Below are 14,664 nucleotides of genomic sequence, written 5' to 3'. Positions count from 1 at the left end.
TCCTGTATCGTTAACTTCATGACAAAGGGGGAAGGAGTCCCCAACCCTTTCATGATGATTTCAAAAAAAACACATCCAACAACATAGAAACACAACTCATCTGCAGAATTGTTAGCTGTTCCCCCCTGCTCCCCAATACAGTATTTGCAGTTATATCTTTGGAACAAGTTTTCCATTCTGGATTGCAAAATTCTCCCTTGAGCAATATAGAAAGTTATTTATTGCACCAAGTACCCATAAATAATAACATTATTTGTACAACATAGTCTACAAAGGGAACAGCAAACATTTCTAAGCAGCTCAATCCTAACCATGTTTACTCCGAAGTTCAATTATCAGTTGGACATGTGATGCAGTACGGAATAACTGTGTTCTAGGTTTCAAAAGGTTGTTGTTGTTGTTGTTGTTCAGTCGTTTAGTCCTGTCCGACTCTTCATGACCCCATGGACCAGAGCACGCCAGGCTCTGTCTTCCACTGCTTCCCGCAGTTTGGTCAATCTCATGCTGGTAGCTTCGAAAACACTGTCCAACCATCTCATCCTCTGTCGTCCCCTTCTCCTTGTGCCCTCCATCTTTCCCAGCATCATGGTCTTTTCCAGGGAGTCTTCTCTTCTCATGAGGTGGCCAAAGTATTGGAGTCTAAGCTTCACAATCTGTCCTTCCAGTGAGCACTCATCACGATCTGTCCTGGCTTCCTTTTTTTGTGGGGAAAACAATTACATGGTAAAAGGCCTTTAGTTGGGCAGCATTACAGCAGCAGGATCCTAAGCATGCTTATTTGAAAATAGGTATGAGTTGTTCATTTTCAAAATAGAAGGGCAAAGCTGTATGTTGTTTGTTGGAATTTGAACAGATGTTTCTTAAAATGCAAGTGTGTATGTTTCAGATATAAACTTAATATGCTGGGTTTTTTGGTAGATGGTTTTCCAAGGAAAACTCTTCACAAGGCAGTTGGAATGTTTTTCTCTAAAATAAAATAAAAGTCATGATTATTCTTTGTGGTCTTTTTGCATTCATGTACAGTGGTGCCTCGCAAGACGAAATTAATTCGTTCCGCAAGTTTTTTCTTCTTGCGAGTTTTTCGTCTTGCGAAGCACGGTTTCCCATAGGAATGCATTGAAAATCAATTAATGCGTTCCTATGGAAACCGCTTGCCAGGCTGGCGGTGCGGAGAAGGGCTTTTCTCCCCACCGCAAGCCTTCAGGACAGGTACGGGAACAGAGGGGAAGGGGTGCAGCGCTTCTCCTCTGTTCCCGGGGCTTGCGGTGGGAGGAGGGTTTTTCCTCCCCACCGCCAACATTCAGAACAGCATTCTGAATGTTGGCGGTGGGAAGGAAAACCCTCCTCCCACCGCAAGTCTTCAGGACAGCCATCCGAAGGCTGGCGTGGGGAGAAGGGCTTTCCGCCCCACCGCCAGCCTTCGGAGCAGCCTTCCGAAGGCTGGCGCGGGGAGAAGGGCTTTTCTCCCCACCGCCAGCCTTCGGAGGAGCCTTCCGAAGGCTGGCGTGGGGAGAAGGGCTTTCCGCCCCACCGCCAGCCTTCGGAGGAGGTCCGAGGACAGTGGGGAAGACGCGCTGCGCTTCCCCGCTGTCCCGGAGATTTCCCTATGGGCTTTCGTCTTGTGAAGGAAGCCCATAGGGAAATTCGTTTTGCGAAGCGCCTCCAAAACGGAAAACCCTTTCGTCTAGCGGGTTTTCCGTCTTGCGAGGCGTTCGTCTTGCGGGGCACCACTGTATATAGGTCCTGTACCTGCACAGAGCAACATCTTTTAGAGCTTCAAAATGGAATCCAGCAATCATCCTTCAAACAGGTGGCCCCTGCACTGTATACAGGCCTTGAGAAACAGGCAACCAACTTACCACCACCCCATTCACTTTCATGCACTGCAGAATTAATGTTTCGCAGCTTTCCTCAACATTTTTTATTCTAATTTGCTGGACGTACCTGTTAAGTTATATATACAGTGGTACCTCAGGTTAAGAATTTAATTCGTTCTGGAGTTCTCTTCTTAACCTGAAACTGTTCTTAACCTGAAGCACCACTTTAGCTAATGGGGCCTCCTGCTGCTGCCGCGCCGCTGCTGCATAATTTCTGTTCTCATCCTGAAGCAAAGTTCTTAACCTGAGGTAATATTTCTGGGCTAGCGGAGTCTGTAACCTGAAGCGTATGTAACCTGAAGCATATGTAACACGAGGTACCACTATACTAAGCCCCCCCCCCCCTGCCCGATGGATTTGGACACTACGACCTAGATTACCCCTTTAGCTGCCTGAAAATAAAATTCCTCAGATATAAGTAGAATAACAACTTAAAAGCAGCCTGCTGCATCAGACCAAAGGTCTATTTAGCCTACCATCCTATTTTTCCACATACTTACTGGTTTATTTCTCCACTATTGAGAGCAAAAGGCTTCTCCCATTCACGGGTGTCTGGTGTCCACTAGACTTGGTGGGGTGGATAAGAAGTCCAAGGTGTGTGGCCAAGTTCTTCCCCCTCCATTATACTGTGGACACTTTAGGAATTGCTCTTCTATAGATAGCACCTAACTAAATGGAAAAAATAGCCTAGTTTTAAGAAGGGTTTCCTGCTCTCCCAAACACTTCTTCTGGGGGGGAAAGTTCTGTGACCACTTAAATACTGCAATTGTAAGACACCTAAGTGTCTTATTGAGGGACGCGGGTGGCGCTGTGGGTTAAAGCCTCAGCGCCTAGGGCTTGCCGATCGAAAGGTCGGCGGTTCGAATCCCCGCGGCGGGGTGCGCTCCCGCTGCTTGGTCCCAGCGCCTGCCAACCTAGCAGTTCGAAAGCACCCCCGGGTGCAAGTAGATAAATAGGTACTGCTTACCAGCGGGAAGGTAAACGGCGTCCCGTGTGCTGCGCTGGCTCGCCAGATGCAGCTTTGTCACGCTGGCCACGTGACCCGGAAGTGTCTCCGGACAGCGCTGGCCCCCGGCCAATAGATGTGAGATGGGCGCACAAACCCCAGAGTCTGTCAAGACTGGCCCGTTCGGGCAGGGGTACCTTTACCTTTACCTTTAAGTGTCTTATTATGGCTCAGAAGGGGTGGATTCTTGCAACAAATACTAGATTACTCAGAACTAAGCCCCACTGAATTCCATGTGGATCACTCCCTGGTAAGTATGAACAGGATTGCAGCCTGGTTAGCCTTAAAAGGTGTCACACAGGACTGTTAACAAGGAAAGAAAAGGATTCTATAACTTTCCAGACCTATGAGAAAAGATTATGCCCCTGGCTCAGTGTATTCATTTCTACATCTTTCCCCCCAGAACGCTGAATAAAGGGCAGGGATATTACATGGACTAGGACCTGCGTTAAAATCACCACTCAGCCATAAAGGCATTAGATCCATTTCAGTCCGGTTTCCGTCCTGGTTTTGGGACGGAGACGGCTCTGGTTGCCCTAACAGATGATATCCGTAGACAACTGGATCGAGGCGGGTCAGGACTGCTGATCCTTTTAGATTTGTCAGCAGCTTTTGACATGGTCGATCATGATCTTCTGGACCATCGCCTTGCAGACGTGGGGATACAGGGCATAGCCCGTAACTGGTTGTGCTCTTTTATCTCTGGTCGGGGACAGAGGGTGGCACTAGGGAGGGAAATGTCGTCACGCCACTCCTTGGTGTGTGGAGTGCCGCAGGGCGCAATTCTCTCCCCAATGCTTTTTAACATCTTTATGCGCCCCCTTGCTCAGATTATCCGGAGCTTTGGGCTGGGCTGTCATCAATATGCTGATGACACTCAGCTCTATCTACTGATGGATGGCCACACCAACTCGGCCCCTTACACACTGACCAGATGCTTGGAAGCTGTGGCTGGATGGTTTCGTGGGAGCCGATTGAAACTAAATCCTTCAAAGACAGAGGTCCTATGGCTAGGTCGGGATAGCATGGGGATGAGGGACCAACTCCCTTCTCTTGCGGGGGCCCAATTAGTGCCATTACCTTCCGTTAAGAGTTTGGGTGTAATCCTTGACGCCTCCCTTTCCATGGAGGCGCAAGTCACAGCAACAGCCAAGGCGACATTTTTCCACCTTCGCCGCATCAAGCAGTTGGTCCCTTACCTTTCCCGCCCCGACCTGGCCACAGTGATCCATGCGACAGTCATCTCCAGGCTTGACTACTGTAACTCGCTCTACGCGGGGCTGCCCTTGAAGCTGTCCCAGAAACTCCAGCGGGTACAGAATGCTGCAGCGAGGCTCCTCACAGGGTCTCTGCCATGGGAGCATATTCATCCAGTGCTTTTCAAGCTGCACTGGCTCCCGGTGGAGTACAGGGTCAGATTTAAGGTGCTGCTTTTGACCTTTAAAGCCCTTCACGGCCTAGGACCCTCGTACCTACGGGACCGCCTCGCCTGGTATGCCCCACGGAGAGCCTCAAGGTCCATAAATAACAACACCCTAGTGGTCCCAGGCCCTAAGGAAGTTAGATTGGCTTCAACCAGAGCCAGGGCCTTTTCAGCACTGGCCCCAACTTGGTGGAACGCTCTGTCTCATGAGACCAGGGCCCTGCAGGATCTGATCTCTTTCCGCAGGGCCTGTAAGACAGAGTTGTTCCGCCTGGCCTTTGGATTGGAGCCAATTTGATTCCCTCCGCCCCCTTTTTCTTTTTTCTTTTCCTTCTCCTGCAATGAGGCTCCATTTTAATATTTTAATGTTCCATTATTTTAATGTTGTATTTTATTTTTGTTTTTAAGTTGTAATCACTCATCTTGTTTTTATTATTGCTTGTAAGCCGCTCTGAGCCCGGCCTTGGCTGGGGAGGGCGGGGTATAAATAAAAAATTATTATTATTATTATTATTATTATAAAACTTACTGTGACCTTTGACCAGTCTCTCAACGTAACCAGCTATTCTCTGGTACCTGGTATTCAGAAGCAGATTATCACAATTAGGGATAGTCAGATCTATGGATGAGGTTAATCTGCCCTTTCAAGTTGGTGTCAGCCTTTCCAGTTGTAAAAATACACCATAAAAAAACTTAATTTTGTCTAAAATGCGTCCTTAGGTTTGAGAGATATAAGTAGGAACGTCCTGGCCAGATATATATACATGCACACATACAGTGTTAACATATATAGTAATTTATATCCTTTTACCAAAACAAATACATTGCAAGAACAAGATATACTGCAGCACCTTAGAGCTATCACCATTTTCCTTGCAAGGCAGTTACAAAAATAGCTTAATATTTTCCAGTGTGGCAAACCGTTTAATACTCAAGTGGTAAGACAAGAAATGTGCGGGGAGTGGGGAGGTGAATTGAAAGAGAAATTGATACCAGGTACTATCAAATTAATGCATGGGGCCTTTGATTAAAGGGATCCAGTTCTCAATATTATTTCATTCACTGTAAGAGATTTATGTGCCGTCCTTCGGGCTTTAATAAAAAACAGCCGTGGCAAAAGCGTGCTGGAGAAACCGCGTGGAGACGAACTGCGAACAGAGAGAATTCGATTACGGTACTGCCTGTGAAAATACTTTCAATCAAAAGGATTGATCGTAGGCCTACCAAGGTCTGCACAGCCCCACCCCTAAACACAGGAGCAAGGTTAGCCAAACGCTACGTCACTTCCAAGGAGCTCCCGTTGGAATCTTACCCTCGCGAACCTTTAGCTGGCGCTTCGCGCGAGAATTGCTAACTCACGCCAGTCTCTTCGGCCGAAAGCGTTCGGTAATTTCCGTCACCGCCAGACTCAACCAGTCGAACGATGAACGAATCGATGCTACAGGGGTCCTTGTGGGTTCTATGTGGGGGGAAGAGCACGGGATGTGGGCACGGGGACAGTGTAGCGGTTGCGGCGAAGCCCGCCACCGAGTATTTCTAGGTGGGGGCTCCGAGGGCCAGCTAGGGGTGCCGAGTTCGATTGTTCTGGCCTGGCCATGGCGCCTCTCCTCCCCCCCGCCATGGCTCCCCGTGTCCCTGCTCCTCTCCTCTCAGTGAGCGAAAGTGGCCGCCGCCGCCGTCCCAGCGCCCGCAGCCGCCGCCTCCTCAGCAGCAATAGCGCGGCCGCCATCTTGGCGAGGCAGAAGCCGAGAGGCACCGCGGCAGGGCACAGGCAGCGCCAGCGCAGCGCGGGGCGAGAGGCCGGCGCGAGAGAGCGGGGCGGGCAACTCGAAAGCCACCCCCGGCCCAAGCCGGGCCACGCACCAGGTAAGACGCCGGGGCTCCCGGGCCGAGGCAGGTGGCAGCGCCGGAGGGACCCGCTAGGCCAGGTTCCGGCTTCCCCCCCGAACCCAACCCCTCCTTCCCGCTCCCTCCGCAGCGGCCCCGGCAGCCGGGCCTTCTCTTAAAGCGACAGGCCCTGCCGCTCCTCTGGGGCGGAGGGAGGGAGAGCAGGCACACGCGCGCCCCCCACTGCGGAGGGGGCGGGACCCCGGCAACCTCCCCTCGCCCGCAAAACGCTCCCGCGGAAGGAGGGAAGGCGCCCTTGGCGGGGCCTGTGCCGCCCCTCGGCAGCGTGCGGCGCCGGGGTGAGGGTGTGTCGGTCGCACCCAGCCCACGTGCGCGCCCCGCGCTTTGCATGAAGGCGGCGGACGAGGAAACGGGAGCTCAGCGTATGGGCTTGACAGCCCCGCCTTAAGCAGCGTCCCGGTTTAGCCTATAGGATTGCCAACCGCACTGCTTCCTATGCGGTCTGTTAACCATTGGAACGTGCGGTTCGACTCTTTATTCGGTTTTATTTCGGTGTGGTTTGTGGGGGTTCAGGATTAGTGCTTGCAGATTCCAAGACCCCAGCATACTTGAGCGTCAAGCGTAAAACAGAAAATAAAAGTGCATATCGGTTTCGCAATTTTAATCTGAAAATTTCTGTTCGCTTGGATTATGTAGAACACGTGCTTAAAAGCTGTAAATGACTTACTGGTCACATGGTATGTGTGATTTGGTAGTTTGATCTGGGATGCATATAGTGCATCCTGATCACACTCCAAAACGTTTGGCTGCTGGGCTGTCCTCGGTAACTGGAAATTAAAGGCTGGTAATCATGGAGGGCTGTTGGTTAAGATTGTGCTGTTCCATGTTTTAACTGGAAAGTCTGGTTAGCTTGTAGCATAACATGATGACTATCACTTCCTTTGCCCCCTGGTTGCAAGCAAACTCTTACCTTTCACAAGTGTATTTATGACAGGTCAGTATGCCTGTGTTCCATACATACTACTAATAGGAGCGAGTGTTTCTGTTATTTAAAAAACTTCAGTACACATCTTAATCTTGACTTCTATGCAATCTCCTGCAAGGTTTCTTGGGTAGAAGTAGTGTTTTGACAGAGGAGAGGTAAATACCAGTACAGTCAAACCTCAGTTGTCGAATTGCTCCGTTTTCAAACATTTCTCTCTTTTTTTTTAATGATATTTACTACTTTTCCAACAATTTCAACACAACACTACAAAGAAAAAAAGAAAAGAAAAAGAACAATACAAACAAAAACAGTTTAAAAACACCTCAAACATTTTCAATATCTTATCTTTCATTCGCTTATTTCCAACGACCTCCTCACACCTCCCTTTTTGTATTCCACTTCTATTAATTGTTTCAGCAATTCCTTTCCATCTTCCTCTGTTTTCTATCCTAGAATTATCTTAACACATTCTAACCTTATTTTTTCCTTTAATATTCTATTAATCTATTTATACTTAATTCCTTATAACATTTCTACCAAAGCCATATAACTTCATTCCAACATTCTTCTAACATTCATTAATGTTACAATACTTCCATAAATAGTCTTTAAACTTTTTCCAGTGTTCTTCCACCGACTCTTCTCCCTGGTCTCGGATCTTGCCTGTCATTTCCGCCAATTCCATATATTCCATCAACTTCATCTGCCATTATCCAACACTTCAGTGTTTTCAAGAAGCAGCCATTCTCTCAGCCAGCAAAAAGCAGATGGTTCACAACAAAGTTTAGGGGTCTGGCAGGGCAAGTCCGCCTCCTTCTTTGGCATCCGTCAATATCTTAAATTTTACTCGAGGCTTCCTGCTCTGCCAAACAAATCTGGAAACATCCCTCTGCCACCTCCTGAAACAATCCATCCCATCCAAAACTTGCAATATTTGAAACAAAAGCAACATCCCCGGCAACACAGCAACCCTCATCCCCACCACAACAACTCGGCCCAACAATAACAACTTCAGATTTGTCCATTTTTCCAACTATTTCGTTTTCAAACATTTCAGCTCCCAAACGCCAAAAACACAGAATTAAATGCTCTGGTTGTTTAATGGCTTTTGGAAGCCAAATGTCCGACGTGGCTTCTGCCTGAGTGCAAGAAGCTCTTGCAACCAATCAGAAGTCTCACCTCAGTTGCTGAACATTTCAGAAGCCGAACAGGCTTCCAGAACCGATAATGTTCGTCAACCGAGGTTTGACTGTACTTATTAGTGTACTAAGGGCTGTGATGATCTACTTGTAATTAGACCATCACAGTGTATCATTTCCAAATTTTGGATATAAATTGTTTGATTCAGAGCAGCTAAATTGGTTCCTCTACTGCAGGGATAGCTAATCTGCAGCTCTTTAGATGTTGTTGAACTGCAACTCCCATCATCCTCAGCCATCATGGCCAGTAGTCAAGGATAATGGGACATGTAGTTCAGAAGTATCTGGAGGGCCATTCATAAGTTAGCCACCTCTGCTCTGCTGCATCAAAACCAACATGGAGCTGTTTTGACTGGAGCTTGATTGTTTTCCTTCATGCTTTTTAGTGCTTCAGGATTAGAAATGTTATGTTGTTAACATCTTAATTATAGAAGCCAAAAGCAGTCGTTCAACTAGAATATCTTGTACTGCTACTTGAAAAATTAGAATGAGAAAGAACATGTGGCGTAGGTTAAAACTTGTCATTGCTAAACATTTACGTAGTACTTCAGATTTGCAAAGTATACGTTTGCCTTCAAAACAGTTCTGTAGTTGGTTGCTAGTATTACCATTTCACAGATGAGTAATGGAAATGTATGGCCAGATCCTACCTATCTTTTAACTGAAAGTAAGCCCCACCAAGTTTAATAAAGTCAACACCAAAGTAAGTGTTCATAGCAGTATAACCTCAGTATAGTTTTATCCATTCACATAGTCTTTGAAAAAGGTGGAACTTGAACTTCCTTCCGAAATGCAAATCAATAGCTTTCCTAGCAAATTTTTTTTCTACTTTGTTGTTTAGCAACCATGAATATGTTGTTCTTTGACTTTAGATAGCCACAGATTCAAATCAAAATGAAACTCAACTTTAGTCAATTTTAGTTTTTCTGTTTACTGAAACTGATGCAAAATATAAAGAAAAAGTAAAGTACAGAAGAATATTAAATTAGGATTGATTTATTTCCATAATCTGGTGGTAAAAATGCTTTTGCTTTAGTGGAACCCCGCACAGTAAACCTAAGACAATTCTGTTCCAGTTAAGCACAGAAGCAACTGACCCAGCGAAGCAAAACCACAAATGTCATGTATTGGCTGTGAAGCGACCTATGATAGTTTTGTATAAGGGTCAATGGTCTATGTGACAGATGTGTATATCACTAGTTTTCAACCCTTGGCTGTGTTTTCTACCAAGCAACAGCAAAGTTTACTACATACAATGGTACTTACAACAAACACTTGTGGATTTGTTACACAGCAGCTCTTCTCTCAGAATTAAAGTACCGTATTTTTCGCCCTATAGGATGCACTTTTTCCCCTCCAAAAATGAAGGGGAAATGTGTGTGCGTCCTATGGGCCGAATGCAGGCTTTCGCTGAAGCCTGGAAAGCGAGGGGGGGTCGGTGCTCACCTACCCCTCTCGCTCTCCAGGCTTCAGGAAGCTATCTGCAAGCCGTGGGAGAGCTGCACGACTTCGTGCAGCTCTCCCATGGCTAGCGGAGAGCTTGCCTGCACCCAGAAGCTTGGGGCGCGCTGAGCTCAGCAAGCCCCAGGCTTCCGGCTTTGTGCAGCTCTCCGCTAGCCGTGGGAGAGCTGCGCGAAGTCACGCAGCTCTCCCACGGCTTGCGGATAGCAGCCTGTTCTGGGGGCTGGGGTCGGGGGAAGCTCGGGCTTCCCCCGCCCCAGCCCCGCACCTGGGGGGGATAATTCCCCCCCCTTTATTTCCCCCCCAAAAAACTAGGTGCGTCCTATGGGCCAGTGCGTCCTATGGGGCGAAAAATACAGTAGTTTTTCACCTATAAAAATGTGTTAAGTTGCTGAAAAGTCATCCATTATCAGTTTGCTCATTTCTTTCTGTGGTAGGTAGGTTTTTACCTATGTTAAGTATGTTCTTGTCTGGACTCCTATGTTGATTTCAATCTACGTTGTTATATAGTAATTCTTTAACTATTCTTGAAAAAGGCTTTTCTACAAACTTACTAAGTTAATAATGCCATTATTGGGCTAGAGCCTGAACACTTTTTTCAAGAACATGTTGTCCATTTGAGATTACTGATTTGCTATCCTGAACCAGTGGCATACAGGCATTTTAGTATTGCAGATCTCTCCGAAAGTACTAGATTCCAAATAGTCTTTTTGGAGAAGTCTTGTACAAATATCTGATTAGAATCTTGTGCAGATTTTAGATGTGGCATAGTCCACAACCCAGAACTGACGGTTATATGGGTTTGTGAGGGATCACATACTGTACTCTGTTGTTTTCTCTTCACCTGCCAGTATGTGAGAATGCAACAAAAGTCACAGTTTGACTAACAGTGTAATCCAATGGTACTGCTATGTCAATGCCACTGATGTCAATGCAGTAGTAGCTTAATGCAGTTGGGATCCCTTACACTCCTAGTAGCAAAGTCAGCAGCAAAATTATGCCACTTTAAAGAAGAACATAACAACACTGACGGACTCCCCCACAGCATCCCTGGCAACACTGCTTACACCCACAAATCACAGCATCATGTGTTAATGATGCCTGCACACTGCACAGTAGCCAGCATTGGAAGAAACCAACCCACTTACTCTGGTGGCAGACACCCATCTACTGCCACCCTGCCTCACACACCAATCTGGCAGTCACAAAGACACGCTAGTGCCCTTAGTAGTTCACACTACCATCCTGAAGCCAGCATAGTCCAGCAGTTGTCACCAGTACCTATGCACTCCTGAAGTTTGTGTCCTCTTATATCACAAGCATGGGCAGCCTACAAATAGTCACACTTTCATCAGGCAAAGGCATAGGGGAACACAGGAAATGTTGCCTGGGCTTTTGGCCCTTTATTTGAAGGGTGCCATTCTGGCTTTATTTAGTGGGCCAGGCCTTCCAATTTTATAGGTGTATTTTTGGTTGTTCTTATTTTTTTAAATGTAAGTTGCCTTGGGTCACTCTATGAAGTTTAAAAAAAGAATAGTAAGTATGGATGCTGCAAGTTGCGACACCCAAGCATATCTTTAGCTCATTTGGAAGACACTATGTGATGTATTCACTCAACTTCTACACCTGCCGTGAAGTTTGACAATGCTAGGATGGTTACATACAAATGACTATAAAATCATTGCGTACAAGATATAAACAGTCAGCTGCAAGTTAACGAAAACATTAATATATAGCAAGCAATCACAACATAACCTCTGAATCTTATCTCACCCAAACCCAAATCTTTGGGTTTCCCAGGAGAAGAATTCAAGGCCCAGTAGGCTATGATAAAGGGAATGATACCAAGAGGGAGCAGCTAGCCAGTGGACGAACAAGCAAGCACGGTAGCCACAACAAACTCCCGGGGAGCAACCTTATGAGCTCCCTGGTAGGCCAGTAGGAAAGATAATAAAAATGGGAAATAAGGGATAGCAGTTCAACTCCTAGCCTAGGGATTTATTAAACTCACCCCAAGGCAAAACACACATTTTGGCTACCTAGCTAATTAGCCAGTAGTCTTGGAAGCAAAAAAAGGTAAATATAACATGCCACACTTCACACTCAGTAGAGCAGCTCCCTAAATCAAACATCAGCTGGAGAAAAACCTAGGATAGAACCTTTGTCATCCGACAGCCCAGGCAGATATAAACTAGGACTAGGGAGGATTTATTTAAAGCTTTTGCTCTGCAGGCCAACTTGTTTTGCATACATGAGGTCCCAAGTTTGAACCCGTACACAGACTCCCTGTGAAGGAGGTTGGGAGGAGCCTGTCAACACAGGCACACCTGAGATTGTCCGGGATTCACACTGTCTGTGTTGGGTGCCTTTGGTAGTCAAGCCAGAAATTGTGGCTTCTATGGTTCTGCCTCTTCTGGCTCGGCTGTTGTGTGGCCAAAGAAGCCCCCATTCCTACAAAAAAGAGTGATGTGAAGCCTGCCATTCTACACAATGCACAGCTGAGGTGTTCCACAGCAGAAAAGGCAAGTCCTACATGGGTAAGAGGTTATAGGTATATTGACCACACAGCTGTTAACCAGCACCACTTTTCCTTCTGTTGTGGGATCTCACCATTAAAGCTGTTGAAATTATCAACAAATGTGGGGGCACTTTCTTTGCTTGCCCTTATAGGAACAGGTGAGACAAAGCTCGCATTGAGCAATATCAGTGCTAAAGTGAGTTTTAAAAGCAAGATGAGTAGAGTTGCCAACCACCTATTCTAGCAGGGCTCCTGACAGCGGAATAACACCTGCCCCCATCACTGTATCCCCATGCTAAGTTTGATTGCACATAATTTGTCTTGCAAACAAAATTGAACTTATAGCAGCCCTGCTAGATGAAAAGGTGGCAACCCCACATAAGAACAGCTGGATGTGCAAATGTTTGCTGCTGGTTGTTCTGCAAGATTTGCTTATGGTCTGTTCTGTATGGGAGTGGGCAGGATACAGAATGATAATCCGCAGTTGCATAATAGTACCTTTGCCTAAGTGCTCATTATAGGTAGATAAGCTAGCTACTGAGAGAGACAACCATACAACCATCATTTAGTTGCTCTCTTTCCTGCTGGGGTGCCCCTGATTAGTTTTAGTTTTATTATTTTTTATATAAAAGGGTTATAAGAGCCTTCCACAACCCAGTGCCCTCCAGATGTTGCTGGACTGCAACTCTCACTATCCCTGGCCTGAGCCTTGCCCATAGTGTCTGGATCTGGTAGGAGTTTTTAGTATAGTTTAATATTGCATAATGTTCCTGCAGAAGGGTTGATATTTGAAATGTGCTGGGCTCAAAACACTATCTATTTAAAAGAATTTATTACACTATATATTCAGAGTATATATTTGGAGTGTACAAAAATAGAATAAAATACTTAATACAAAAGCAGTTTTAAAATATAAAAATCAACATGAATTTTAAAATGGCAGAAATGAAATAGACCAATTTGGGATGGCTTGGGAGAAAAGTAAAGTTTCCCATGGATGTTGAGAACATAACAGTGTTGATTGAGGATTGCTTCCCTTCTAAGAATACTAGAGAACTGGTGACACAATACAGTGGTACCTCGGGTTAAGTTAATTCGTTCCGGAGGTCTGTTCTTAACCTGAAACTGTTCTTAACCTGAAGCACCACTTTAACTAATGGGGCCTCCTGCTGCCGCCGCACCGCCGGAGCCCAATTTCTGTTCTTATCCTGAAGCAAAGTTCTTAACCTGAAGCACTATTTCTGGGTTAGCGGAGTCTGTAACCTGAAGTGTATGTAACCCGAGGTACCACTGTACTAAAAGCATGTGCTGGAGTCACAGCATGCTTTACCACAAGGCCATCAACAGGTCTTCATCCACAGATCTATGTGACTGTGGTGGAATAGAGGGGAAGAAACATCTTCCCAGCTACTGTTTATCAGGCTCTCTGCTTTTTTCCCTGCGTTTGGTTCCCCTGATATCTCCATTAGAGGAGTCAAGCTATTAGGGAAAGATAATGTCAGTCATACAGTATTCACCCTTTGCAAGGAGTTGTGGTGGAACTTGTTATTGTGCAGGTCATGTGCCAGAGCACAGATTCTGGAAAGGAAAAAAAGGAATCATGAATGTTTAGTTAGCAGTAGTTAGAGCAGAGCGCCTCTAGTTCACAAGCAAAGTGAATTTTGCATTTCATTGTCTGGTAAGCGCCTGCTTACTTGCATTTGGGAATTCCTAGCTGATAGAGCTCCTCCTTTCTGCACAGCAAATCCTTACCCCACAGCTCCTAAGTATAATACAGTGGTACCTTGGTTCTCAAACTTAATCTGTTCCGGGAGTCCATTCGACTCCCGAAACCATTTGAAAAACAAGGCGCGGCTTCTGATTGGCTGCAGGAGCTTCGTGCACTCAAGTGGAAAACGTGTTGGACGTTTGGCTTCTGAAAAACATTCACGAACCAGAACACACACTTCCTGGTTTGCGGCATTTGGGAGCCGATTTGTTTGACAACTAAACCTTTTGGGAACCAAGGTCATTATTTCCAGTCATTATTATAGGGTTTTGAGCTGGTGGTCATGGACCAGAAACAAGCACTCTAGATTCATTTCAGTCAGGGTTTAGGCCCAGTTTTGGCACAGAAACTGTTTTGGTCACCTTGTATAATGACCTCTGTCAAAAGAAAGACAGGGAAAATATTTTCCTGTTAATTCTCCTCGACCTCTCAGTGGCTTTTGATACAACCAACCATGGTATACTTGTGGAGTGACTGTCGTGGGGTGGGGGGTGGCACCACTTTGCAGTGGTTCCGGTCCTACTTTGGTGGTCATTTCCAGAGGGTGATGTTTGGGGTGTGCTCTGTGGCCCCATGGAG

At 46.2% G+C, this 14,664-nt stretch overlaps 1 protein-coding gene and 1 long non-coding RNA gene across 4 annotated transcripts in view; one reads left to right on the top strand and one right to left on the bottom strand.

Annotated features, from left to right (window-relative positions):
* Positions 1-40: 40 nt before the first annotated feature.
* Positions 41-6,952, bottom strand: LOC308596097. Its single transcript, XR_014012315.1, has 3 exons — positions 6,170-6,952; positions 5,619-5,765; positions 41-695 (listed from the first exon to the last, which is right to left on the bottom strand). It is a non-coding gene; the product is annotated as an uncharacterized lncRNA (long non-coding RNA).
* Positions 6,035-14,664, top strand: part of INO80 (INO80 complex ATPase subunit) — a 56,855-nt gene continuing 48,225 nt past the window's right edge. For all 3 annotated transcript variants that reach the window (XM_081207799.1, XM_081207798.1, XM_081207797.1), the window contains exon 1: positions 6,035-6,172. The gene's annotated coding sequence lies outside the window, so the exon portion shown is untranslated. The remainder of the gene's footprint in view (positions 6,173-14,664) is intronic.

This window comes from Podarcis bocagei, assembly GCF_964188305.1.
Source record: "Podarcis bocagei genome assembly, chromosome: 1".
Lineage (NCBI taxonomy): Eukaryota > Metazoa > Chordata > Lepidosauria > Squamata > Lacertidae > Podarcis > Podarcis bocagei.
This window is presented reverse-complemented; position numbering and strand designations above follow the sequence as displayed.